This window comes from Enhydra lutris, unplaced genomic scaffold (genome assembly GCF_002288905.1).
Source record: "Enhydra lutris kenyoni isolate GAN:26980312 unplaced genomic scaffold, ASM228890v2 scaffoldscaffold10, whole genome shotgun sequence".
In the NCBI taxonomy this organism is placed as follows: Eukaryota; Metazoa; Chordata; class Mammalia; order Carnivora; family Mustelidae; genus Enhydra; species Enhydra lutris.
In genome coordinates, this window is record NW_019154094.1 from 18,221,151 (window position 1) to 18,248,806 (window position 27,656).

At 40.5% G+C, this 27,656-nt stretch overlaps 1 protein-coding gene across 2 annotated transcripts in view; it reads right to left on the reverse strand.

The window, feature by feature from the left end:
- The window catches only part of LOC111144098 (fragile histidine triad), a 1,461,119-nt gene that overhangs the window by 1,412,136 nt on the left and 21,327 nt on the right, over nt 1-27,656 (reverse strand). Inside the window, exon 2 of one of the 2 annotated variants that reach the window (XM_022498223.1) lies at nt 10,003-10,051. The gene's annotated coding sequence lies outside the window, so the exon portion shown is untranslated. Of the gene's footprint in view, nt 1-10,002; nt 10,052-27,656 lie in introns of those variants that run through there. The other variant, XM_022498226.1, reaches the window with a different exon arrangement.

Below are 27,656 nucleotides of genomic sequence, written 5' to 3' on the forward strand. Positions count from 1 at the left end.
GTCTCTGGGCAGTAGGATCTCCAACAATCTCGACTTTCTTCTCTTTTAGGGATCCATTTCCCAAATAAACTAAAATGCAAGTGTATTCTTTTTGTAATATGAATAAAGTGATTATAAAGTAGTTTAAAGATACAGACTGGCATTTACAAAAAAAGTTTTTCATCTGCAAAACAGAGAAGCATTCCATTCAAAGTAATATAATTGACCTGCACCATTAAGAAAGAACTACCAGGGGTGCCTGGGTGGCTCAGCGGGTTAAAGCCTCTGCCTTCAGCTCAGGTCATGATCCCAGGGTCCTGGGATGCAGCCCCGCATCGGGGCTCTCTGCTCAGCAGGGAGCCTGCTTCTCTCCCTCTCACTCTCTGCCTACTTGTGATCTCTGTCAAAGAAAGAAAGAAAGAAAGAACTACCAGATCTCATGGTCCACTCTGCTATTCTCACCATCACTAACCGCTTGGTAAGCACCTGTTGTGTGCCCTGCCCAGCAACAGGCATCAGTACTCAACTAAGTAACTCAGGTAATAATTAAATTATTTACATCATTGGGGCCCTCCCAGAGTTGTTTAAGTTGGAAAACCTGAAAAACAGCATTTAACAAGGGGATTAACCCATCCACCTGCCCTATACAGCACCTTGTCAGAGAATCTCTCCCAGTCATGGGATTAAGTAGAAATAAGTAGGTCTTGGGCCCAGACCAAAGCTGAATCCAGCAAGTGCGAGCACCTGACCTAGCTCAAGCTCCTCAGATACTTGCTCCCAGGGAAGAGAATCTGGAGTGATTCCTATCAGTCTCTGTCCACCCCTTAAAAGGGATGAGGGAGCAGCGGGGATAGTCAAGGTGGACCGGCTACACAGAGCAGAGCAGCAAGTATGTAGGGAGAAGTGGTGGGAGAGGATGTGCAGCCCGAGTCAGTCACTGTGCTTCAGGATGGAGCCACTGAGAGTTAGGGTGGTTTATCCATTTACCACTCCTGCGCCAGGGGGTTAACCACTTCCTGGTCCAATGTCTCAGAAGCCTCAGTCCAACCTGCCCTCAAATCATAAGCTAGCTGGTTGTCTCAGAGCAAATGCCATCTTTTGTTGTTTTTGTCTCTGTTGGTTTGTTTCTTAAAAACAAATGATTCTGAACCAAGAGTTAGTTAGGAGAAGGGTGAAAAACTATGAACCCTCTTTCCCCTGTCTGCATGGCTGATTCCCCCCACCGTCCTTCCTTCAGATCTCAGCTAAAATGCCATAAACTCAAGCCCGCGCAGACCACCGCATACGAAGAGGTCAGCTCTGTTTTGCCTTCTGTTGCAGTAAGACTTAACTTTTTAACTTTTTTAATTATATATGTATTGTTTGTTAAATAGTTGTGATCTGTCTCCTTCCCTAGATGTAAAATCATCAAGAGTTTCTTGACCTCCTGGCATATTTCAGGAGGTCAGTGGTGTTGAAAGCATTAGTCAAGTAAATTAATACATATTCATTCATTCAATATACAAATAATCACTGAGCAATTAACGTTTACAAAACTTGGTCCTTTCTCCATAAAGAACTAATGATTCAAAGAAGGAGATTAGGTATATACGCAAAAACAAGAAATATCCACACAGCAGACACCACTGAGGGCCTATCCAACAGCCATCCACCCCTTCTTGTGCCTTGAAAGTAAAACCTCAATCTTATTGGACTGTCCTCCCTCCACAAAGCCATGTACCAGGGAAGGTGAGATTAACCCAGCTCAGGGGTAAGTCCTGATTAGTTTAAAGCAGAGAATGGGTTACAGCTGCTCAGATACCATCTATTTGGCCCCTAAGGCAGCTGGGCAGAACAGGGTCAAGACTGCGAGAGCCCTCAGTCACACCCCCAACACACACACACACACACACACACACACCCCACCCCCCCACCCCTGCCCAGACACCTCCAGATGTAAGTAGCCCCTCTAGTTACCAAACATGCTGACCAAATGTTCTCATGCTCTAGATATATCCTGACAAGAAGAAATTTAGATTGGAAAGCACCAACCTAAGCCAACCAAGGTAATCCCATCCCCTGTGCCAGTGTCTGATTTAGAAAGGAGTATGTGGCTGCAATCCGCCAAATGTAACCTTACAAGAAGCCTGCTAGAGGAGTTACAGGAAAAGTCTCTTGTTTTTAAAAAGGGATAAAAAGAATAAATAGTCTCTAATGCCAATGGATGCTACCACATGTCCAGGTGACTCCCCAGAATGAATAAGCCATTTTAGAAACCCTAAGGCAGCCAGTCTGAGGACCAAGTCAAAACAGTGAAAATGGCAGAGGTAAAAAGCAAGAAATGAAGACTTTAATGACAATGTTGAGCCACCATATTAACATAACCCGGAGCTGCCCCCTTGGGATATCTTGTTCCTTAAGATAATTCATTTTCCTTATTCTGATAGCTTTTATTCTGTGTTCAAATATAAGCTGGTAGAGAAATTCACAAAATAATTGACAATACTTAGCAATCTGTCAACAGCTTAGAGCTCAAAATCCTCTCCCTGCTGCACAGTGACAACCATCAAAGGCACCCTGGTGGGTCCCCAGTTGCTTGGCACCAGGGAAAAGTGGATTAAGGTTGGATTCCAGACATTCAAAGCCCGGGTTCTATAATGCCTTCCCATCAATCATGACATCCATGGGGCTCAGCAGGTAGACATGGAGAGGGTAGGAAGCTTTTTTTTTTTTTTTTTTTTTAATTCCCTTATTGTTCAAACTATTTTGAATTGACTTTCTAATTATTTGCAGCCAAAAGCATCTTCACTGATAAATCTATCTTCACATAATTAGCAACAAATTTATGTGACCTCCTTTGAGCAAAAAACTCAGGAGAAAATGGTGCAGAGATTCATGGTTCTGCCCACATTCCTCCAAATCTACAGATGACGGGTCTTCAGTGAATTTCTCCCTAAAAGGAAGACAACTGAAATGCCAGGAAAAAGAATTAACCATGTGATCATCCGACACTGTCTCCATCATGACAGTCATAAAGCACAATACAAATGCTCATGCGTCTCCTTGTCTCAGTGTTGGGCAGCATATTTTAACAATACCAAGTTGTGCATTTTGTTATCCCTCCTATATATTCCCCTCTTATCTTAAGAACTTCGACAGAGATTGCATTCCCTTTATCCAAATGCAGAAAGTACTAGAAGGTAATCTCTAACAGCTCCCCCCCCCAACACACACACACACAAAATCTGGCCCCTACTAAGGATTTTTCTTTCATGGAAGGGAATGTGCTAGACACCAGCAAAAAGGACAGGGATAAAACCAAATTTGGACTGTGTTGTTTAAAACCATTCTGTTTCCCTTATTCTTGTTTAGGTGGAATACTACCAGGGAGAAACTAGAGGTTTTCTAGTTTCTTAAGGTAGTGAAGGCTAGAACCCTATTCCCAGGCAGATCTCTAGGGAGGTCATAGGACTTTTGATGGGGATGATAAGGAGATTCTGGGAACATAAATACTACATCCCTGAAATGAAAAAGAGCCCAACTTCCTTTGGAGAGAAGTAGAGGGCCACCCAACACTGCATGGATGAGGAACCTCTCAGGGTGACCAGCATGGACTAAGGAACAGAGGTCCTTTTCTTGAATGTTCTGTGTGTAGGGACCAAGGGCAGGCAGCCCCAAGATGGACCATTTTTACATGATAACTATTTTTAGTTAAAAAGCAATCAAAACCCAGAAGGTTTGAGAAAAGCTCTTTACCTGGTAGACAGGGAGGAACCTGACAAGGCCTGTATCCGCAGAGTCCTCTCTTTGACCCACTCTTTCTGGGAGGTCCAGCAAACATTTGGTTACCGAATATTTACTCTTTTTCATCTCCCTGTGAATTACAATTCCTCCACTTTAAACTCCAAAGCCCTACCCTCTTCTCCTTAATTCATATAATCTCATCTGGCCTATCTTCGGAGTTTCAACACGTATGTGGATTCTCCACATGTATTAAATCAAATGTGCTTCTCTCCTGTTAATTTGTCTCATGTCAAGTTGATTTTTAGTCTGGCTAGAAAGTCCTTGGAGGAGACAGGAAATTCTTGCTACTCACACGGCCTATGGCAGACATGCTGCATCAGTGACACTCTGAGCACCACAAAGATGAAACTTCACAACATTATGAGAAAAAAAAATTAATAATAATAACCAAGTAGGAAGGTCTGCATGATTAAAATTCAGGTATGCAACTTTCAAAGCAATTTTTCAAAATTAAACCTTTAAATCAGAATGCAAACTCAGTCTGTATTTTTAATTGGCTTGACACGTCATGAGCTCCCTAAGGACACATTACCAAGTCAAACTCCCACTAGTTATTCAATATATTCCTGCAAGTCCTGTTACCTTAAAAAAAGAAAAATTAACTGTAAGATAGATAGTTCCATGGTGGGTGAACATCACTGAATATTTTCAAAAACATTCAACTAAAAGCCAGTAACATAACACTTTTATTTTAATTCTCGCTAGATAGTGCCACACCTATTCATGGGAAAAGAACTCTATTTCCCTTAATAGCTGGGAATTAGTGAAGACCGAATATAAGGAAAACAAGTGCCCTATATGCACGGCACTTTAAAATAGTTGAGATTCCCAAACAATACAAGAGCATTTTCAAGTCACACATGGGATATGAAGTGAAAATATTCTTGGAGGAAATCTTCTCTAATAATACTTACCTACTTCAGAGGGTGCTGGGAAGCTCTATTAACACCAACAGAATACTTTTAGATCTTCAAATAAAAGGACTATAGAAATGCAAAGTATTATTATTATAGTTCTGAAATAATTTCACACCTAGGGATGAGAAAACCCCAGGCCAAATTTTACTGCTTCTCTCCTGCCGCCTGACAAACAAGAAATGCCACAAGCATGGGAGGAAGGGGGTGGAAATCAAACAGAACAAAGACATCAAAGTTTCTCTTTTACTTGAGCTTTGTATTCCCCCTAAATGTTATTTTAGGGGACTCAGAAAAAAAAAATGAGTCCCTTTAAGGTAAGGGTTAAGTACAGAGACAATGTTCTTATTGCCTTTTTTTTTTTTTTTTTTTTTTTTTAACAGATAAAGTAACAACCAACTGAGGTGAAAAAATACCCTTGTCCAGGTCTACAGGGCACAGTTCCTCTGTGCACCCACAGAGGAAAAATGGCCAGATAAATTATTACCTGAATCACCCACCAGTGCGATCTCACCAGGAGGTCAAAAAGCAACTGCTTTAATAGACACTAGGATTTCTACTTAGTGATAGAGCACAAGACTGTCCTCCGTTGCTGCTGACGGAGGTGGTGGTGGTGCTGTTGATGACGATGACGGTGAGGATGGTGATTACAGGTAATGACAGGATATAGAACAGAAGGTCTCAGACCCTGCCGATCAATGGAATCACCTGTGGAGCTTTCTACATTGGTCCCCATCTCAGATCTACTGATTCTGAACCTGAAAGATAGACCTAAAGTGTTGCTTTGCTTTAACAGAGCCATTAGAATAACAGCTGAAGTGACAGTGTTTGCAAACAACATCATGATTAAGAATGCAGACTTTGTAGAGAGACTGGCTGGTGTTTACTAGCTGTGTGACTCTGGGCAAAATACTTCAGCCTCAAGCCTCAATTTACACATCTATAAAATGGAAATGCTATTACCGCCTACACCTCATAAGGTAGATGCCTAGGAAAAAAAGCAAATTTTGAAAGAATATGTTAATTCCAAGGAAGACCAAGAGTTCCTCATTAAAGAACACATTACCAATCAGACCAACATGATAATTTAAGTGTTAAATTTTGATTTAAGCAAAAATTGTGATATAATTATGTTAGGGGGCTGTGGGGACCAGAAGCAATAAGAGTGGGGACTGTCAAAGAACTATTATTAAAATCAATACAGCAGGGGGGAAAAAACCAGCATAAGCACATTTTTGGCAACAGATAAACACCGGAAGTATCAGAGTTGAAAGTTGCCAATTGTGGGGTGTGGGCTGGTAGGAGAAATGCAGGAGGTGGGGGTAGGTGTTGCAGTTTTTCAGTATTTGCTTTTTAGTGCTGTTCTATTCAAACAAGGTAGATAGGTTGCTTTGATAAAAATAAAGGTGAATTTTAAAAGATAATTCATTACATGTATAATATTGGATGTCTTTATATATATATACTAGGGTTACCATAAGGTTTTTCAATTCTCCAAAACTTGCTTTATAAAAAGCTGATTGATAGAATCCTTCCAACTGTACCACCAAAATGTCCAGGCGCTGAAAGTTTACCATTTCCTATGTCCCCGGCACCCGCGGCCCTCCTTAGAGGGATACAGCCACTGCCAACCACAGTGCTGCAGGAAGGTAGGGAATAATTTTCCAAACTCACATTCTCGGCTTTTCACCCAGTGCTGGAGAGCAAGGTGAACCAGGGAATGCTGACAAGAGAGGGTAGCCTCCCGGGCCTCAGAGGAGCAAGGAGCCGGAGGCACAAACGGAATGTCCAGCACAAGCACCAGGTAGAGTTTTATTTTTATTTTTGTTTTTTAAATGTATGTCCCTTTTCTACTCGGCCTTATATTAAAAAAAAATAAAAAAATCCCTTGGTTTTTCAATCTGTTTAACATAAATGGCATCATCGTCACCAGCATCACCATCATTCACTGATGTTACGCCAGCGCCTGACAACTGGCTAAGCATTCTCACACAGATTACGTTTATGTCAACCTCAGAACACCTCGATGCAGAAGACTGGGCAAAGGTTATCCCGATTTTACAGCTGAGACCTTAAGAAAAGTTGGGTATTTTGCCCAGGATCATAAAGCTACCAACAGCAGCGCCCAAACTAGAAAGCATGTTTCCTGACATGTCAGGTAAGTTTCCACCATACAAGGCACTCATGCTACTTATTCACAGTAGGAGTGCAAAATTAATGTTCCTGTGAAAAAATCATTAACCAACTTTGTTCTAGGCACTGCACAGAACACAGAAGTAGTCAACAAACAAGACACAAGGGGAAACAGAGTGCACTTGCCCATTCCATTCTCGAGAAACCACAAGGAATGCCAGAGACCGAAATAATTGAGTTTTCAATCACACACACATCGTTGAAAAGAAGGTGTTCAGTAGGGCAAGGCAAGTGTTCAAAAGAAGAATAAAGATTCAGGGAAAAGCAGAAAAATACGTATTGAGTTTTGTTTGGGGAGGCTGGAGTAGGGGGAAGGAAATCACAGTCCCTTCACAACCCCCAGCCCAGGGCCCCAAAAACTGGAGCGAAGATATCTCTGCTTCTCTTGCCATTTCCAGCTTTCCCCCGACACACACACACACACACACACACACACACACACACACACACACACACCCTTTGAGAACTTAGATTAGTAGCCAGAAGTGACTTCTCTCTACCAAACACAGGAGTCATGGGAAGTCCAGCAAAATGGCCCACTTTTAAAACACTAATTGAGAACTCTGCACCTTTTATAACCCACTGCAAAACGTTCAGGTACTTACACATGATGGAAGGAAGTAATGAATGATATTTTAATTGTAAACCTCCAAACATAGCCCGTTTATTATCTAGCTCCCTAATGTGTCAACTATTACTTCAGCTTCTGTGGTTCCAAGACTGAAGCCAGTTGGCTAATTTGAGGAGGATTATTGGAAGAAGACGAGGGGCTCGGGGAATCATGGAAAATAAGCCTAATTTTCCACTGGAAAATAAGGCTTAGCAACCATCATTTGCCAAGACAGACATGGAGACTAAAGAATGGGAACTGCTAAGGTAGTCCCACAGTAGGTATGCTCAGAGCAGAATGCCCACTGGCAGCAAGGAGAATCCTCTAGCTCAAAACTGAAACTGCACATGAACACCCACTTAATCAAGCTACTGACTATGCACCCACACCTAGGCCGAGTATAGGCCCCTGGGTATGGCCTCTGGTTACAGCTCCACTCATCTAACCACCCGAAAAGGAAATCAAAGTGCTGTTAGGAAGGGAAAACAGATACAAGACAGGGAAGGAAAGGGAAAGGGGGACAAGTCCTTCTACACTTGCCAAGACTTTCTTCAAAGATTCCTTAAGAACCTAACTAACTAGCAGTTAGATCATTAATTTCTGAAGACTCTATTAATAATTGTCTACACACAGCCGAAGAAAGCGTTTACCCTAATGCCTACAAAACTTCACCTTGACAACTTCTTACTTCCAGGGGCCTCGCTTCTCACTTTATCTGAAAGCTATCTTTTCCTCTGATTCCTAAAGACAAAGCAGAATTTCTCCTTCTTCAGTACTGACATGCTCATTTTGGAAACATTACCCTGAAGCTTCCAAAGAGCACAGGCTTCTCAAAATGTCTAATGAGTCAATTCAGAAGGATGCTGACTTGATGATAACGATGATGACAGTAATATCAACAAGAGCAGCAGCAACTAACACATACTGAGCATTTGGCATGGGCCAGGACCTGTTCCAAGCCTTTAATACCTAATAATTCATTTAACCTTCACAACAGCCTTATGAGGAAAACAATATTATTACCTCCATTTCACAAACTGGGAAACTGAGACATGGGGGGTAAATAAGTTGCCCATGGTCCAACAGTTATTAAAGTCAACCCAGGACTGAATCCATGTCTGACTCCAAAATACCAATTTAACAAAGGATCTTCATTGAGAGCAGAGCAAAGGGTCTGTGCTGCGTGAAAACATTCTCCAATGAGAAATGGGAGCATCATAATGGTACCTAAAGACCGCAAGATTCTGAAGCTTGCCACATCATCACTAGCCCCAATAATTTGTGAGAATTTATTTCTAAGATGCCATCAAGTACCACTTTACTCCAAGATGTGGCTCAGTGGTCCAGAGGTGTGTAAGTTATATGCCTGAAAACCATTACAGAAAAATTCCATGCCAACCAGCCTTCATGCACCAGAGTTTAGTCATTCCAAAGCAGAACCTCCAAATAGTGCTTTTATAGCTCAAGTTTTGATCATTCAAAAGAGGTTTTCTCCAATTTCCCTGCAAAAATCTTTTCCCCCTCAAAACAAACATTAAAAATTCAGCCCCAGAAGTAGATTTGTCATGAAGTTAGGAATAACTTAAAATATAAGGTAAATCAAAATGGCTTTCGACTTTAACTTAAGTGGTCACGGTCATGATTGCTGTAATAAAAACGACAGGAAAAAAAACCTAAAATTGTCAAAAACATAATTGATGATGAAAACAAATGTTAAATTATGGCATATTTCACCCTGGCCACCAAAGACTCTTGATGAAACTGCAGCCCTGTAATTCCCCAGAATGAATTCTTTAAATTAAAATACTTCATGCAGAACAGAAATTAAACAATGAATCAAAGAACAATGCTGTACAGCGGTATGCTGATAAATATACCTAGCAAAGAGGAAACAATTACATTTTTCCATGTAAAAACCAACACAATTGTAATGTTTCACAGAAAGCCGATGGGTACTTTTCCCATTGCTTCGAACTTGGAAGTTCATTTCCTGTAACTCACTTAGGGTCCATGGAGACTGGGCAGAATGAAATTAGCTACACCAAACTGGCTGGCTTTCTCCTTTCGACAAAACTAGCTTCTCCACGCAACTGCACAACTGACTTCCATGATAAATTTCATCCAACCCAATTCAAATGCCACTCTGCATTTTAGTTTAAATGCTTTATTTGGCCAGCTGGTTTTATTTAACCATCGACTAGAAGTGGTACGAGTGCATTCTTTTTCCAGCTAACATTAATCTTAGTAAACTGAGCTCCATTGGAATGTCTTAACTGCTGAGAAGAAAGCAAAAGTCAGCAAGCATACAATTGCATTTGGCTACCCTCAGCATATCATTTTATTTCCTCCTGCTCTCTGCTAACTATTGCTCAGCACTTTTGCCTAAGAGGGGGGACAAGCAGGTGGTTAAGGAAGTTGTCCTGTCAGCTGTATCTTTAATCCAAGTGTTTAAATCTCTGAATAAAAGAAAAATCAATATTGTAAAGGCAATGTTTGTCAAGGCCATGTAATAAATACACTTACCTTTACAGACTGTTCTCAATGGATTTTCCTTCTTCTCTGAGCTTCAAAGCTGCAAAGAGATAAAAGCAAAAGTAGGGCGTTATCTGTGAGTAAAACACCAAACGTTTCTTCTCCATGTCTCTAAGGAGAATTTCCATATGCCATTGTCTGTGGCACTGGCCAAGTAACCGGGGCCTCATACATCCCTCACAAAAGGCCAAAAAAAGACTGTCATCAAGTGAAGACAGCACACACGTCAGGCCAGAATTCAGTCAGACACCCCGGTCAGATGGACAGCGAAATCTTTTGGGGTATGAGCGCCTCAACAGCATAGGAATGGCCAATAAAGCACAGAGACACAATTCTGGTAAACGCTGCACAGCACACTCGCTCTGACCGAGCATTTTATGTTCTTACTTCTTTCCGCACACTCTATTTCCATTTCTCTGAAAAAGTTTTACATGGGGGAACCCATTCCATTTCTACAAGGCACACGGTCCTTCCAAGGAAATAGTATTTATGTCACGCTAATATTTCAAGGGGCTGATATAACATCAGTACATCATTACTCATATGGTGACACCATAAGGTCAAAACTACTTGGGATATTCCTCTTTCTGTCACTCTTGTCTAGATCCTAACATCTCATAATAGTGCAGTAGCTGGGAATGGCCAACTAATCCATGGTTTTCCCATGGTTCTTTTTCTTTTCCTTCCATGTTCTAAGTACCCACTTCAGTCCTTACCAAAGAAACCATTACTGCTGATGCCTGGCCACTAAAGACCAAGACTAGACTTCTGGGCTGTGATATAAATCCTAGAATATTAGTGCACGAGATAAAACCTCTCCATGAGAAATTAGAAATTTCCCCTTCCCCCTGTTATATGGATTTCAATGGTGCTGGGAGAAAAATAACCTGGGATAAACATGATTTGGGGAAAACTACATAAAATAGTATAATACTGCATTTTTGTAAAACATGAGACTTATGGCCTGAAAACATAGAGACCAACCTGTATGCCTTTCCAATTTAAACACACAGAAATGCTAACTAAGCAAACTATGGTGATAATTTGGAAGGACCAAGATGGTGGAGAAGTAGAAGACCGAGATATCATCAGGTCCCAGGAGTTCAGCTAGTTATCAAACCATTCTGAACACCTACAAACTCAACAGGAGATAGAAAAGAAGAAGGGCAACAATTCTAGGAACAGAAAATCAACCACGTTGCGGAAGGTAGGATGTGCAGAGAAGTGAATCTGAAGCCACAAGAAGATAGACCGTGGAGGGAGGAGCTGGCTCCTGGCAAGTGAGAGAGCAGTGGAGTGGAACAAAAAATCGTAACTTTAAGAAGTCTGCTCCACTGAGGGACGCTGCTCCAAAGGCTAAGCGGGAAGTGGAGCCCTTGCAGGGACAGTGTGGTCTCAGGACCTGCAAGGACACAAAAAGACCAGGGGTGTCTGAGTGCAGCAGATCTCCCAGGTATCAGAGTAGGGAAGTCAGCTGCAGAGATGGAGCGGAGCAGTGGGCTCCCAGCTCAGGGTTACCTTAAACTGTGATCCAAGGCACACCTGGGCCACTGCTCTTCAGGCAGGGACCCTACAAGCAGCAGATCCAGGGAGACCACCTCCTTCCTCCTACAGCAGTGTGGGAGTGCACACCAGGAATCTGCTGGGTTTGGAGACTCCAAACGGGGCCGTGCACCAGAGATAGAAATGCTCGGTCACAGGCCTAGTGAACACAGAGTGCGACCAAAGACCAGGGAGATAGGAGGGATTGACTGCTTTTCTCTGCGGGGGCACTGAGGAGCGGGGTCCCAAACTCTCGGCTCCTATGTGGCCGGAGATTGGGAGGCCGCCATTTTCATTCTCCACCTCCAAAACTGTATGGAAAGCATTCAGAGAACAAAAGCTCCAAGAGTGAACACAAGCAGATTATTTAGCCTGGCCCCTGGCAAGGGCGGTGCAATTCTGCCTTGGGCAAAGACATTTCAGAATCACTGCCACAGACCCCTCCCACAGAAGATCAGCAAGAACATCCAGCCGAGACCAAGTTCACTGATAAATGAGAACTGCAGAACTCTAGAGCTAGGGGAAAGCAACACATAGAATTCATGGCTTTTTTCCCATGATCCTTTAGTCCTTCAAAGTTAAATTTTTTTAAATTTATTTTTTTCTTATTCTACTTTTTTAACTTTACCTCTTTCCAATTTTAACGGTTTTTAACTATTTTATCTTATTAATACCTTTTTAAAAATCTTTACTTTTCATTGTTATGCTCATATTTTATCCCTTCACTGTATTTAACCTTATTTCTTTTATAGATATAGGTTTTTTTTCTTTAAAATTATGGGATACAATTTCTTCTAATAGATCAAAATACACCCTAAATATAGCGGATGGTTTTCTTATAGTCTCCAGCCTGATCACATTCTTTCCTCTCTTTTTTTTTTCTTATTTCATCCAACTTCATATCAACTCCTTTTTTAGAATCTTTTTAAATTTTCATCTTTACAGTCATATTCCACCCTTCATTGTGTTTACCCTTATTTTTGTATATATATAAGTTTTTCTTTCTTTAAAATTTTGGGAGGTAGTTTCTTCTAACAGACCAAAATACACCCAAAATCAAGTGTGCAGCTCTGTTCTATTCACCAGTCTAATATATATATATAGATAGATAGATAGATATAGATATAGATCCCCCCCCCCCCCATTTTCTCCCCCCAGTTTAGGGTCTCTTCTGATTTGGCGAGTATATATTTTTATGGAGTCATTGCTACCCCTTTAGTATTTTGTTCTCTCATTCATCTATTCTTACCTGAATAAAATGACAAGCCAGAAAAACTCACCACAAAAAAAGAACAAGAGGTAGTACTGACAGCTAAGGACCTAATCATAACGGACATTAGTAATGTGTCAGAACTAGAGTGCAGAATGACAATTATCAAGGTGCTAGCTGGGCTTGAAAAAAGCATTTAAGATATTAGAGAATCGCTTTCTGGAGAAATAAAAGCCCTTTCTAGAAAATAAAAGAACTAAAGTCTAACCAAGTTGAAATAAAAAAAGCTATTAATAAGGTGCAACCAAAAATGGAGGCTCTAACTGCTAGGATAAATGAGGCAGAAGAGTCAATTAGTAATATAAAAGACCAAATGATGGAGATTAAAAGGAGCTGAGCAAAAGAGAGACAAACAACTACTGGACCACAAAAGGAGAATTTGAGAGATAAGTGATACCATAAGATGAATTAATATTACAATAATTGGGATCCCAGAAGAAGAAAGAGAGAGGGGGACAGAAGTTATATTGGAGCAAATTATAGTAGAGAATTTCACTAATTTGGTGAATGGAACAAGCAGCAAAATCCAGGAAGCAAAGAGAATCCCCCTTAAAAATCAATAAAAATAAGTCCACACCCCATCATCTAATAGTAAAATTTACAAGTCTCAGTTACAAAGAGAAAATCCCAAAAGTAGCTTGGGAAAAGAAGTCTGTAACATACAATGGTAAAAATATTAGATTGGTAGCAAACCTATCCACAGAGACCTAACAGGCCAAAAAGGACTGGCATGATATATTCAGAGCACTAAACGGGAAAAATATACAGCCAAGAATACTATATTCAGATAGGCTGTCATTGAAAATAGAAGGAGAGATAAAAAGCTTCCACGAAAAACAAAAATTAAAAGATTTTACAAACACCAAAACAGCCCTCCAGGAAATATTGAAAGGGGTCCACTAAGCAAAGAGAGAGCCTAAAAGTAACAGACCAGAAAGGAACAGAGACAATATACAGTAACAGTCACCTTACAGGCTTTACAATGGCACTAAATTCATAGCTTTCAATAGTTACCCTAAGTGTAAATGGGCTAATTGCCCCAATCAAAAGACACAGGGTATAAGAATGGATAAAAAAACAAGACACATCAATATGCTGTCTGCAAGAGACTCATTTTAGATCCAAAGACACCTCCAAATTCAAAGTGAGAGGGTGGAATACCATTTACCTTGCTAATGGACATCAAAAGAAAGCTGGGGTGGCAATCCTTATATCAGACAAATTAGATTTTAAACAGAAGACTATAATAAGAGATGAGGAAGGACACTATACCATACTTAAAGAGTATGCCCAACAAAAAGGTCTAACAATTTTAAGTATCTATGCCCCTACAGGGGAGCAGTCAATTATATAAACCAGTTAATAACAAAATCAAAGAAACATATCGACAATAATATAATAACAGTAGGAGACTTAACACCCCTCTTACTGAAATGGACAGATCATGTAAACAAAAGATCAGCAAGGAAATAAAGGCTTTAAATGACACACTAGACCAGATGGCCCTCACAGATATATTCAAAACATTCCATCCCAAAATAACAGAATAAACATTCTTCTCCAGTGCACTTGGAACATTCTCCAGAATAAATCACAACCTGGGTCACAAATCAGGTCTCAACTGGTACCAAAAGATTGGGATCATTCCCTGCATATTTTAGACCACAATGCTCTAAAGGTAGAACTCAATCACAAGAGGAAAGTTGGAAAAAACCCAAATACATGGAGGCCAAAGAGCATCCTACTAAAGAATGAATGGGTCAACAAGGAAATTAAAGAATTGAAAAAATTCATGGAAACAAATGATAATGAAAACACAACGGTTCAAAATCTGTGGGACACAGCAAAGGCAGTCCTGAGAGGACAGAATATAGCAATACAAGACTTTCTCAGAAACAAGAAAGGTCTCAGGTACACAACCTAACCCTACACCTAAAGGAGCTGGAGAAAGAACAGCAAAGAAAGCCTAAACCCAACAGGAGAAGAGAAATAATAAAGACCAGAGCAGAAATCAATGAATTAGAAACAAAAAAAACCAGTAGAACAAATCAATGAAACTAGGAGCTGGTTCTTTGAAATAATTAATAGGACTGATAAACCCCTGGCCAGACTTATCAAAAAGAAAAGAGAAAGGACCCAAATTAATAAAATCACGAATGAAAGAGGAGAGATCACAACCAACACCAAAGAAATAAAAATAATTATAAGAACATATTATGAGCAACTCTACGCCAGCAAATTTGACAATCTGGAAGAAATGGATGCATTCCTGGAGAAATGTAAACTACCAAAACTGAACCAGGAAGAAATAGAAAACCTGAACAGACCCATATCCAGTAAGGAGATTGAAGCAGTCATCAAAAATCTCCCAACAAACAAGAGTCCAGGGCCAGATGGCTTCCCAGGGGAATTCTACCAACATTTAAAGAAGAATTAATACCTACTCTGCAGAAACTGTTCCAAAAAAAAGAAATGGAAGGAAAACTTCCAAACTCATTTTATAAGGCCAGCATTACCTTGATCCCAAAACCAGACAAAGACCCCATCAAAAAGGAGAATTAGAGACCAACATCCTTGATGAACACGGATGCGAAAATTCTCACCAAAATACTAGCCAATAGGATCCAAAAGTACATTAAAAGGATTATTCACCTCAACCAAGTGGGATTTATTCCAGGGCTGCAAGGTTGGTTCAACATTCACAAATCAATCAATGTGATACATTAATAAAAGAAAGAACAAGAACTATATGATACTCTCAATAGAGGCTGAAAAAGCATTTGACAAAGTACAGCACACTTTCTTGATCAAAACTCTTCACAGAGTAGGCATAGAGGGTACACACCTCAATATCATCAAAGCCATCTATGAAAAACCCACAACGAATATCAGAGCTAAGAGCTTTTCCCCTAAGGTCAGGAAAATGGCAGGGATGTCCACTATCACCACTGCTATTCAACATAGTACTAGAAATCCTAGCCTCAGCAATCAGACAACAAAAAGAAATAAAAGGCATCCAAATTGGCAAAGAAGAAGTCAAACTCTCACTCTTTGCAGATGATATGATACTTTATGTGGAAAACCCAAAAGACTCCACTCCAAATCTGCTAGAAGTCATACAGGAATTCAGTAAAGTGGCAGTATATAAAATCAATGCACAGAAATTAGCTGCATTTCTATACACCAACAGCAAGACAGAAGAGAAATTAAGGAGTAGATCCCATTTACAATGGCACCCAAAACCATAGGATACCTAGGAATAAACCTAACCGAAGAGGCAAAGAATCCGTACTCAGAAAACTATCAAGGACTCATGAAAGAAATTGAGAAAGACACAAAGAAATGGGAAAAAAGTTCCATACTCATAGATTGGAAGAACAAATATTGTGAAAATGGCTATGCTACCTAAAACAATCTACACATCTAATGCAATCTCTATCAAAATCCAACAAATTATCCTAAAATCTACATGGAACCAGAAAAGACTCCAAATAGCCAGAGGAATGTTGAAAAAGAAAACCAAAGTTGGTGGCATCACAATGCCAGACTTCAAGCTCGGTTACAGAGCTGTAATCATTAAGACAGTATGGTACTGGCACAAAAACAGACACATAGATCAACGGAACAGAACACAGAGCCCAGAAATGGACTCTCCACTCTATGGTCAACTAATCTTCAACAAAGCAGGAAAGAATGTCCAGCGGAAAAAAGACAGTCTCTTCAACAAATGGTGTTGGGAGAATTGGACAGCCACATGCAGAAAAATGAAACTGGACCATTTCCTTACACCACACACAAAAATAGACTCAAAATAGATGAAAGCCCTCAATGTGAGACAGGAATCCATCAAAATCCTTGAGGAGAACACAGGCAGCAAACTCTGACCTCAGCCACAGCAACTTCTTCCTAGAAACACTGCCAAAGGCAAAAGAAGCAAGGGCAAAAATGAACTACTGGGACTTCATCAAGATCAAAAGCTTTTGCACAGCAAAGGAAACAGTCAACAAAACCAAAAGAGAACTGACGGAATGGGAGAAGATATTCGCAAATGACATATCAGATAAAGCACTAATATCCAAAATCTAGAAAGAACTTATCAAACTCAACACCCAAAGAACAAATAATCCAATCAAGAAATGGGCAGAAGACATGAACAGACATTTCTGCAAAGAAGACATCCAAATGGCCAACAGACACATGAAAAAGTGCTCAACGTCACTCGGCATCAGGGAAATACAAATCAAAACCACAGTGAGATACCACCTCACACCAGTCAGAATGGCTAAAAGTAACAAACCAGGAAAAGACAGATGTTGGCAAGGATGTGGAGGAAGGGGAACCCTCCTACACTGTTGGTGGGAATGCAAGCTGGTACAGCCACTCTGGAAAACAGCATGGAGGTTCCTCAAAAGTTGAAAATAGAGCTACCCTATGACCCAGCAATTGCACTAGTGGGTATTTACCCTAAAGATAAAAGTGTAGTGATCCAAAGGGGCACCTACACTCCAATGTTTATAGCAACAATGTCCACAATAGCCAAACTATGGAACAAATCTAGCTGTCCATCAACAGATGAATGGATAAAGAAGATGTGGTACATATATACAATGGAATACTAAGCAGCCATCAAATGAAATGAAATCTTGCCATTTGCAACAAACTACGTGGATGGAAGTAGAGGGTATTATGCTGAGTGCAAGTGGTCAATCAGAGAACAATTATCATATGATCTCTCTGATATGAGGAATTTGAGAGGCAGGGCAGGGGGTTTTGGGGGGCAGGCAGGGAAAAATGAAACAAGATGGGATCAGGAGGGAGACAAACCATAAGAGACTGTTAATCTCATGAGACAAACTGAGGGTTGCTGGGAGGGTCGGGGGTGGGGATAGGGTGGCTGGTTATGGACTTTGGGGAAGGTATGTGCTATGGTGAGTGCTGTGAAATGTATAAGTCTGATGATTCACAGACCTAAATCCCTGGGGCAAATAATACATTAGGTGTTAATTTGAAAAAAAAAAAAAAAAAGAAAGAAAGAAAGAAAGAAAGAAAGAAAAAAGAAAAAAATATGGTGATAATTTAAGTACATATATATCCAAATAGCCAAGCTCAAAAGAAAAGGAAAAGACAAATACGAAAATATAATGAATATAAATTTTCTAGAATAAGACATGAATCCTTATGAAAAAAGCACACCAAGACCTCAGCAAGATATATAAAAGCAAATCCACAGGTAGATACATCAGAAAGAAACCACAAAATACCGGGAGATAGAAAGCCTTAAAGTCAACCAGAGAGAAAAAACAGACTCCTTACAAAACAACTTGTCATCAGCAAAAATAAAGGCAAGACAGCAATGAAATTACATGTTCAAAGTACTAAGGGGAAAAAAAGTTCAACAAAAATTCTATAGCCATGCTAAACAAATTATCATTCAAGAATGACAGAGAAATAAGGACATTTTTCAAGGGAGGGACAAGGATTGTTTTCTGCTCATAGTAGTTTTGCTGAAAGAAATACTAAAAGGCATACTTGAGTAAAAAGGAATTGACCCCAGATGGAAGGAATGAGCAGCAAAAAGCAATCGGAAATAAAGACATTAGCAAGCAAGATGGTAAATCTAGTAAATTTAATAATGAATAATGGGTATTGAGTAATAATTACTAAGCCTTGGTTGTAAAATCCAACAACAACAGTAATGACCAATTTTTAGGGTTTCCAAATAAGGTGAAATTAGTTGTTAGTTCCAATTATATGGAATAAGGGAGGGGAATAAATTGCTTAGAAGGAAGAAACAGATACTCATTAAACTGTTAAAGATATGCATTAAAGTTACTAACTTGTTAAGCATAACCAGCATTTCTTTCTCATTGTATATAGTCAAAGATACCCTTGCATACATGCTCACAAAGACGCATACAAAAATGTTTAGAGCCTCATTGCTAGAATGCCAAGAAATACTGAAAACAACCCAAACACCTATCAACAGTACAATGAATACATACATTTTTACAGTCTTACAATGAGGTATTATACAGCTTTGAAAAATCAATGAACACAGTCACACACATCAACATCTATGCCTCTCAAAAATCTGATATAAAACAACAAACAAGTCACAGAAGAATATAAATATCATTCCATATATACAACATGTTCAAAAAGGTAAAAATACCATCTTGTTTTAGAATATAACATATAAGTGGCAAAACTATTTAAAAAAAGCAAGGGAATCTAATGATTGGGGAAGATTCTGGAATATGGTCATGCTCTATTTCTTGGCCAAGGATATATATTGTATTATAATAGAATACAATACAATTATACACTTCCAAAAATTATTTTGTATGTATGGTATATTTCACAATTTTAAAACACATAAGAGTAATCACCAAAATAATAGGGATGTCCAAACCAACTTAGGGAACAATATAAAGAACAGAAAACTCAGCCAATTCTCCATAAAATATTGGAATGGAAGCAGGCAAGAAACAAAGGAAAGCATAAGTGAGTAGAAAATACAAAAGAAAATATTTTAACTTTTTTTTTTTTTAAGATTTTATTTATTTATTTGACAGAGATCACAGGTAGGCAGAGGCAGACAGAGAGAGAGAGGGAGAAGCAGGCTCCCTGCTGAGCAGACAGCCCGATGCGGGGCTCCATCCCAGGACCCTGAGATCATGACCAGAGCCAAAGGCAGAGGCTTTAACCCACTGAGCCACCCAGGCGCCCCACAAAAGAAAATATTTAAAGTAAGTTCAAATATATGAGAAATCAGAGTGAATGGATTAAACACACCTATTAGAATAATTTTTTAAAATGGCTTTTTTTAAGCCTTGCTTTATGATGTTTATAAGAAATACATCTAAAATATAAAGGGAGTTGGAATGGGAAAGTATAGAAAACTACTCACCAAGCAAATAGGGCTCATCTTGATCATATAATAACTTGTGACTGGCATGCATGGTATTGCCTTAAATTATTTTCTCCTGTGTACATGTTTATCACCTTGATTAGTGTCCAAACTCTTTAAGACCTATGGCTTTTATTGTGCAAACCAACCACACCAGCCCATGCATTGTGAACCCCAGATTCTATACCTGTACCAAATAGTCCTTCAGTAAATACGCGTTGAGCAGACAAGTGCACATGGATTCTACAGTCTTCGTGTACATCTCTCTGGTGCCCAAGCATTTTCCACATAGGTGTGCTACATATCCAAAACAGGAGCAGATCAGGATAAAAAAAAACTCTGGTTTCTGGGGCACCTGAGTGGCTCAGTTGTTAAGCATCTGCCTTTGGCTCAGGTCATGGTCCCAGAATCCTAAGATTGAGCCCCACATCGGATCGGGCTCCCTGCTCAGTGGGAAGCCTGAATCTCCCTCTCTCACTCCCCTTACTTATGTTCCCTCTTTTGCTGTGTGTCTCTCTGTTTAAAATCTTTAAAAAACAAACAAACAAACAAACAAAACCCCACTCTGGTTGCAATGCCCAAAGTATCTGTAGACAAAAGTCAGGAAGAGCCACTCAAAGTAGTCCTCCCTTTCCCCTGTTTGCCTTGACCCAAAAATCCAAGGACTCAAACTTCTACAGGCCACGAAAACCTTTTCATCTGCAGCAGGATGGTGGTACACTACCTCCCATTCCCCTCAAGCCTAGCTCATCTCCATTTTGTTCTGCAGCACACAGACTCTGTAACCTTCATATGACCTCCTGCAAGACAGATTTAAATCAATCCAAATAGGTTTGGGCTTTGGTGGCTTCTGAAAGACAAAAACATGGAGGCAGAGCAGTACAGGCCAGTAACACCCTGGTTTTTCCTGGTGGTTTTTCAGAGCCTCCTAGAAAATCTTTACCAGCCCCAACCCCCTCACTCCATTACCCAGCCCCCAGCTCCCTTAAAAACCAGCCTAAATTTAAACAAACATCGTTCTCAAATACAGAAACTTCCTTTGCGATTCATCTTCTCCCAACTGAAACCTCTCTCCGGGAATCATCCAACTACACTTGACTTACACAGCCCTGCCTGGACCTGAGTGATTTCCCTTCGTTGCATTCTGCAGCCTTCACCTGACTTCACTGCCACATTAAAGAATTGGTTATTGACCTTTAAGTCTTTAACAATTATCTACATACCTGGGAAAGAAGTCTGTTCGCCTGGGAATGAAGACAAGCCACAAGAATGAAGACACTGAATAAATTCGGCCCTCGTCTTGCTTCTTATGCTACGTTCAGTGAGCTGTTACTGCCAACAAATTATTGCAACATCCTTTCAAATGATAGCCCATTTTCAACTAAGATTCTTAAACCTTTTTCTACATATCGGTGAAAACCAGGCAGCTGGAAAACATAGCCCTGGTTAAACGACCTGTTGATAAATGAATATTTTAAACACATGGGATTATTTGCAAATCTTCATACTGATTTAAATGTTCACAAGAGACAGCAGCAAAGACACTAGAAACTTGACATTTCTCAGATATATTCCTAGAAGTCTTATTTCAATTTATATGTATGTATTTCTAATAGAATTTCTAAGTCAGAATTTGTGAAACTCTAATATATTTAGAGTTCAGAGGGGTGGTTAGAATAATTCTTAGTTTTGTACTTCACCTAGAAAATGAATCAATAATCTCAAAATATATGTGGAAATCTTTCCACTACAGCCTAAGTTCAACAAAGATACAGACAACATCTATCTTGTTCTGCACTGAATCCTCATCCTTTAGAACAGTATCTAGCACATAACATATTTTCAACAAAATTTGCTTAATAAAGGAATAGTGTAAGTTTGCTTTACTATTAAAATAGAAAATTCTTTTTTCTTTTTAAGATTTTTTAAAAAAAAATTTTATGTCATCTTTACACCCAGTGTGGGGCTTGAACTCACAACCCCGAGATCAAGAGTCACATGCTCCACAAAACTGAGCCAGCCAGGCACCTCTAGAATTGAAAATTCTTTTTTTTTTTTCTTTTAAGATTTTATTTTTTTATTTGTCAGAAAGAGAGAGAGAAAGCACACAAGCAGGCAAAGAGGCAGGCAGAGGTGGAGAGGGAGGGAGGCTCCCCGCCGAGCAAGGAGCCCAATGCGGGACTCGATCATAGGACCCCAGGATTATGACCTGAGCCGAAGGCAGCGGCTTAACCCACTGAGCCACCCAGGCATCCCACAGAATTGAAAATTCTTAAGCAAGATTAGTTTTGTTTATTTTCTTCTTTTTTCCCCTTTTCTTAATTTGTATTCTAAGCTTTCTTAAGATGGAAAGATCTCTCTACAAGCCTATGTTTGTATCACCACACACACACACAAACACACATACACACCCCCACACACCATCGCCACACCTGTTCAATGCTGTCATATTTGCCAGGCACCAGAAAAGTAAATTTGCCAAGAGTATGAGCTCTGGAAAATCATTAGGTGACGTCTAAGGAGCTGCATACCAATCAGCCAATAATTAGCATGTTAAAATTCAGAGAGTTTGTGACAAATCAAATTCCATGAATCTCAGGGAGCATGACCCCGGCCGGGTTAGCACCCTGGCTCTGGGGAGGCAGTGGCTTTGTCTGACCAGCAAGACAGGACTGGGAAGCACCATGGCCAGTCTAATCCCAGGGGAGACATTCTGACAAAGTGGCATTTGCACAGGGATGCCCTAACGTGGCCCCAGTATGTTTCCTCAAAACGGGATGACATTTCAAGTCAAACAGCTTGGTTCCCCATAGTCCAAACCTTCCCCAAACTCGCATATAACCTGATTTTGAGAAAAATAGGGTCACCTCAGAGAGAAACTGAGGTTGTACAGAAGCAATGTTAAAATAATCCATTTTTTAGGAAGGTCACGTCAGATATTCTGTGTTTAACCTCATTCATTATCATTCTGTGCTGACATAGACCTCAGACAGCCTGAGTCTAAAAAACAGTTCTCATTTGAGCAAAATCCTATTCCTATCCATCTACCCTGGATACTTTTTAATGAATGCTGAAACCAGTTACAAAATTGCGCTACCAAAAGGTGTGGAGAGTAGCTGTCTGTGCACTGTGTCCTCACTAAACTCCTGCTGTCTGGAACTGCTGTCTACATGCGAGGCCGTCCAAGGATGTACAGACACTGCTGTTCCTGCTGCTGCGGGCCCATCGAAGGTCACCTTTCTTACATGGCCGATTCTATCCAAGGGGAGCAACCAAAGACGGTGGAGAACACCCAGCTCCCCACTGGGCTTTGGCAGTGTCCATATGCCTCGGGGATCACACTCTTACAAGAAGTCCAGGATGAAGGGCCTGTCCTCTAACCAGACTGACCAAGCTCTTGGGGCAAACACTCTGCCTCCATCACATACGTGCCTGTGTGGGCCTGGTCTGAGTATGTTCCCACCCCAAGCCAAGGGTGACTGTTCTACCGGGCCTCTACTCTACTACAGGGTCGACAGCAGCCTGTGCTCCTCTTGGCTCATGGCCCGATATTCTGATGGCCCAGCTACGTCACTGCGGAGAGGGAGTCTGGTGGTGCCCTCCTCTGAACTCTCCATCTGGAAGATTCTCTGGCCTCCTTCCCTCTCATTTTTAATCTGACAGACACTGCTGGACAGGGAAACTCAGAGTACACCAAAGTTCATCTTCCCTTCCCTGCTTCTCGGCTGGCTTAATCACAGGGGCAGAACAAGGTTGGCATGGACCAGGATGCCAGGAATTAAATGAAGGTCCCTGACCACTGGAGCACATTAGTCCTGCCTTCCAAAGTCTTAATTAGTCTTCCTCTGCCTGGCACACTCACTTGCCTTTGGAAACCAGGAAGGTGGCAGAGTAAGATGCCGTGCTCACACCAAGTACTCCACAAAACACTGGTTGGGAATGGTGGTGGCAAATGCCTGCTGGCAACAACAGTCAGTTTTGAGGCCTGGGCCCCAGCGGCAAGATGTCTGCTCCCCTTTCTAATGCAAACAGTTATGCAGCATTACTCTGAGTGATTGTCAGCCACCAGCTCAATTTGGAGGCAAAATGATCTTAACAAACAGTGGCAGACTTACAGATAGGCTGCCGAGTCTGGGGACCGAAACAAAGGACAAAAAGAAGACCAAAAAAAAAAAAAAAAAAAAGAGTAGGATTGATGGTGAATGGAAGAGGGGAAAATGAACAGAGCAAAGAGAAATGAGGAGGATTATGGGAATAGGTACCTCAGTTCTGCTACTCCAAAATGAGCTGTGAACATAACAAGGGACTCGGGTGGAAGCAATGTGGGGGAAATCACAGAAAGGAGACAGAGAAGCAAATCTGGAGATTTTGATGCTGGGACAGATTCGGGGCTAGCAATGGAAGAGATTCAACATGAAGTAACATTTGAGAGGTTTCAAAAGACAATGAGTCTTAATTCTGTTCTGTTTTGCACCCTTTGAGTTAAAGTGGCACACCAAAATTTGCTATTTTTCTAAGAGGACATTGACAGATACAATGGGAACACTGAATACATTTTTTCCCTCTGCATTCATTATCTCTGGTCCTTATCCACAGGCCTATTGCAGACTAAATTGGATTTTGGATTACTGGTACTGAGGCGCTGCAATTAATTAACAATAAAAACATAATATTTATATCCAGGCCTAACAACATCTGACATTTAAACTTATTCTGCCAGTCGGGCAAATTCCATCTGACAAATTTTCATTTTAATGAACATGACAGGCCACGGTTTACATGATAGGCGAAGGAGCAGGAAAGAGTTGATCTCTTGGCATGGGCTCTCAAGGCCTGGCTGTGCTGGAGGAGAAACCAGCTGGGGAACCGCTAGAGGAACAGAAAGCCCAGATCCCCAGCCCCACCCAGACAGACCAAGAACACATGTCCTACAACAAAGATCCTAGTATGCAACTGTCCTTGTTTCTGTGCAAGCTCAAAGTTAAATACCTACTGCCCCTTATGATCCACTGGATAATTTGTCTTTCTTTGGGCTGCTGACATTTTCTTTGGGGTATGAAAATCCCTTAGTCCTTACTAATTAAAAAGTGATAAACGTTTTGCAAGGCATCCAATGATGTGCAAAGTACACAAGAGTTGGAACTGATGCAGCTTTCTCGGTTGGCACAAGACTGGCCTTCCGTGTTTTGCCAGATGGTATATCTCAGTAAGTCCCCAATCCCTGACTCAAGTGAGGGGCATTGTCAATATGATGCTGAAGCAGAGACTATCTATCTTTAAATGTTATCTTATTTTGCATTATACTAATGCCAGTGGCCTTTTTTTTTTTTTTTTTTTTGCTGAAACTTTCACAGCTAAGGAAGTTTTCATTTTTCTGTGACTCATTATTCAAGCCAACAGAGGATAGTACAGATGAGGAAAAAAACTTCATCCCCATTAGAACCATGTAAATTTGATGGAAACCAATGTCAGGAACCACATCTCCCAGCCTGACCTCTGGTCGCTCCTCTATGGGTTCCGGGTGAAAGGACATGGGCGAGACAGAGTAGGTTTCTCCAAACCTGTCTCCATTACCCCAAAAAACATTTAAGTAAAGGACAGAGTTAAGGATGAAAAATTCAAAGAGACCAAGGCAATTAGACAGAAGCTTAACAGATGTGGGAAGGAGCCGGTGAAAAACTAGCAACAAATTGTCAGTAGGAGCCCTTCTTATTGGAAAGGCCATATATTTCTAGTTCACTTATCTAAAACACTCTTTATCCTAGCTTTTACATCAATTCAAAGGAAATGAAATGAAGTTCCAATTTAAAAGCAAGACTTCTTCAGAATATGGATTTGGTTCTTGGGTTCCAATCTCAGCAATTAAAACAGCCATGGTGATTTGTCTTCAAACAGTGGCTCTGAATAGATCCAAAATGGTAACGATGTTCCATGGCACAGATATAGCCATGATACCAGAACATGAAATCCTGAAAGAGTAACAGCATCCCCACTATTATAACCCCATTCTGAGTCAGTATGGGGTTTTAGTTAAGGTGACAACCCATACGTAGAGTGTAGACACACACACCTGCACATGTACACACACACACACACACACACACACACACACACGTTACAGGAATAATCACGTTTGCAGACTTCACATGCATTCCCCCATATATAACTTGATAAGTACTGTTAAGAACTCTATCACACACCAAGAAAAGGGCAATTAGAGATAACAGACCTCCAGAAGAGGTGAAGTCCAAAGTCACAGGCAGAGTGGCAGAGTTGAGGTACAAATCCCAGCCCAAGCCTGAGCTCTATACCACACAGTGGCATATGACGGCATCAACAAAGGAGATGGCATGAAGGAATTGATTCCTTTTGGCAATAGTCAAAATATCTTTTAAATACCAGGTACAAAACATTTTCAGCCCACCAGATGCTTATTTAATTTTGAAAAATCAATTTTTACGGAGCTGCTATGTTTGTTAATGCCTGGTTTATTCTTGAAAAAGGAAGGCCTACCAGGGAAAAGATGCATTTCTTCAAGTTGGGAAGAGATGCAAGACCCTAACTGGATTGAATTGAAAATATTTGACATTACACAAATGAATAGAATCTAAAACTTTTTTAACAAGGCTTAGCAGGAGGCATGTACTAAAATGGTCATATCAAATTCAGAACACAAAAGACTTAACATGCTTATTGTCATAAACAAAGGCATTTGGTTAAATGAAAGTTCCATCAAAGCTTAATAACCAAATTTGAGTGAACACAAAGTAAAGGGTTATATACTTTCTGCGGTTTCAGTAATAGCTAATCTAATAATGGTAAATGGAGGGTTATTGTTGATTCCTTTGCCTCTGTTTCATAAATTAGATAAAGCAACCTGGCAGTTACAGTACTTTGGAGTTTTATTTGACTAAGTGATTTTTAAAGCTATCTCAGAACATAACAAAGTCATGACTTGAATGACTGCTGAACTGTACCCTGCTCGCCATCACCACCTTAGTACCGTTGACCAATGTGAAGTGGAAGGCTTCCTGTGAACTAAAACTGTTCTGTAAAGCTCCATTTACATCTGCAGAACTGACCATTTAGAAGGCAAAGTGTCAGTGACATGGTGTTATCTGATATTACCTTGCACCAGGGCCAAGCTTGTGAACTATAAAGTGTAAGAGCAGTCAAGTGTTATTTATTTCTTCTGATGCAAAACTTGGGAACAGTAGAATTTCTCTGGTTAATGATTTTTCATAGCACATTTCCAATTTTCTCCTAGTTTATTGATCTGGAATACTAAAACAGAGTTCTTCCCTAGCTAAAGAACATACAAAGCCCATGCCCTGGGTCCCATGAGATGTACCTGGAAAGGCAGTTGCAGTGGCTCATCAGGGAGCTCAGGAGTGGCATTTTCCTTACTGAAAAAATGTTCTGGTCGAATCCTAGGCTTTTTGATAACAGGGAACCCTTCCCTAGCCTCTGCACTTGGAGAAGACACCTTGCACTTGCAGTTCTGAGAGCCGATGGGTTACCCTTCACAAAAGCAGTCTATTTTCCTGTGTTTTCCCCTTGCCCTGATATGGTTACTTTCAATTACCCTGATAGCCCAGGAAGAAAAATATCCTTCTCTCCATATTTCATTCACATAATAAGAATCTGCAAGCTGTTCTGTATGACAGATGAGGACTGTGAGCTGAAGCAACTTGTTCCGACTGTCAGCCTCCAAGAACCCACAGCAATGAGATACAATCGTGATGACATTACTAGAGAAGAAGTGGGTCAAATACATGGTCACTTTAAAACAGAATGTCAATTGTTCTTTCCACTTCAGTAATTTGATGCAGTAGTGCCTCTCTCCTCCCCCAGCCCCCCAAAAAACAGAAAGAAAACAGCACTCACTGCTATTAGCTAAACATGTACACACACACACACACA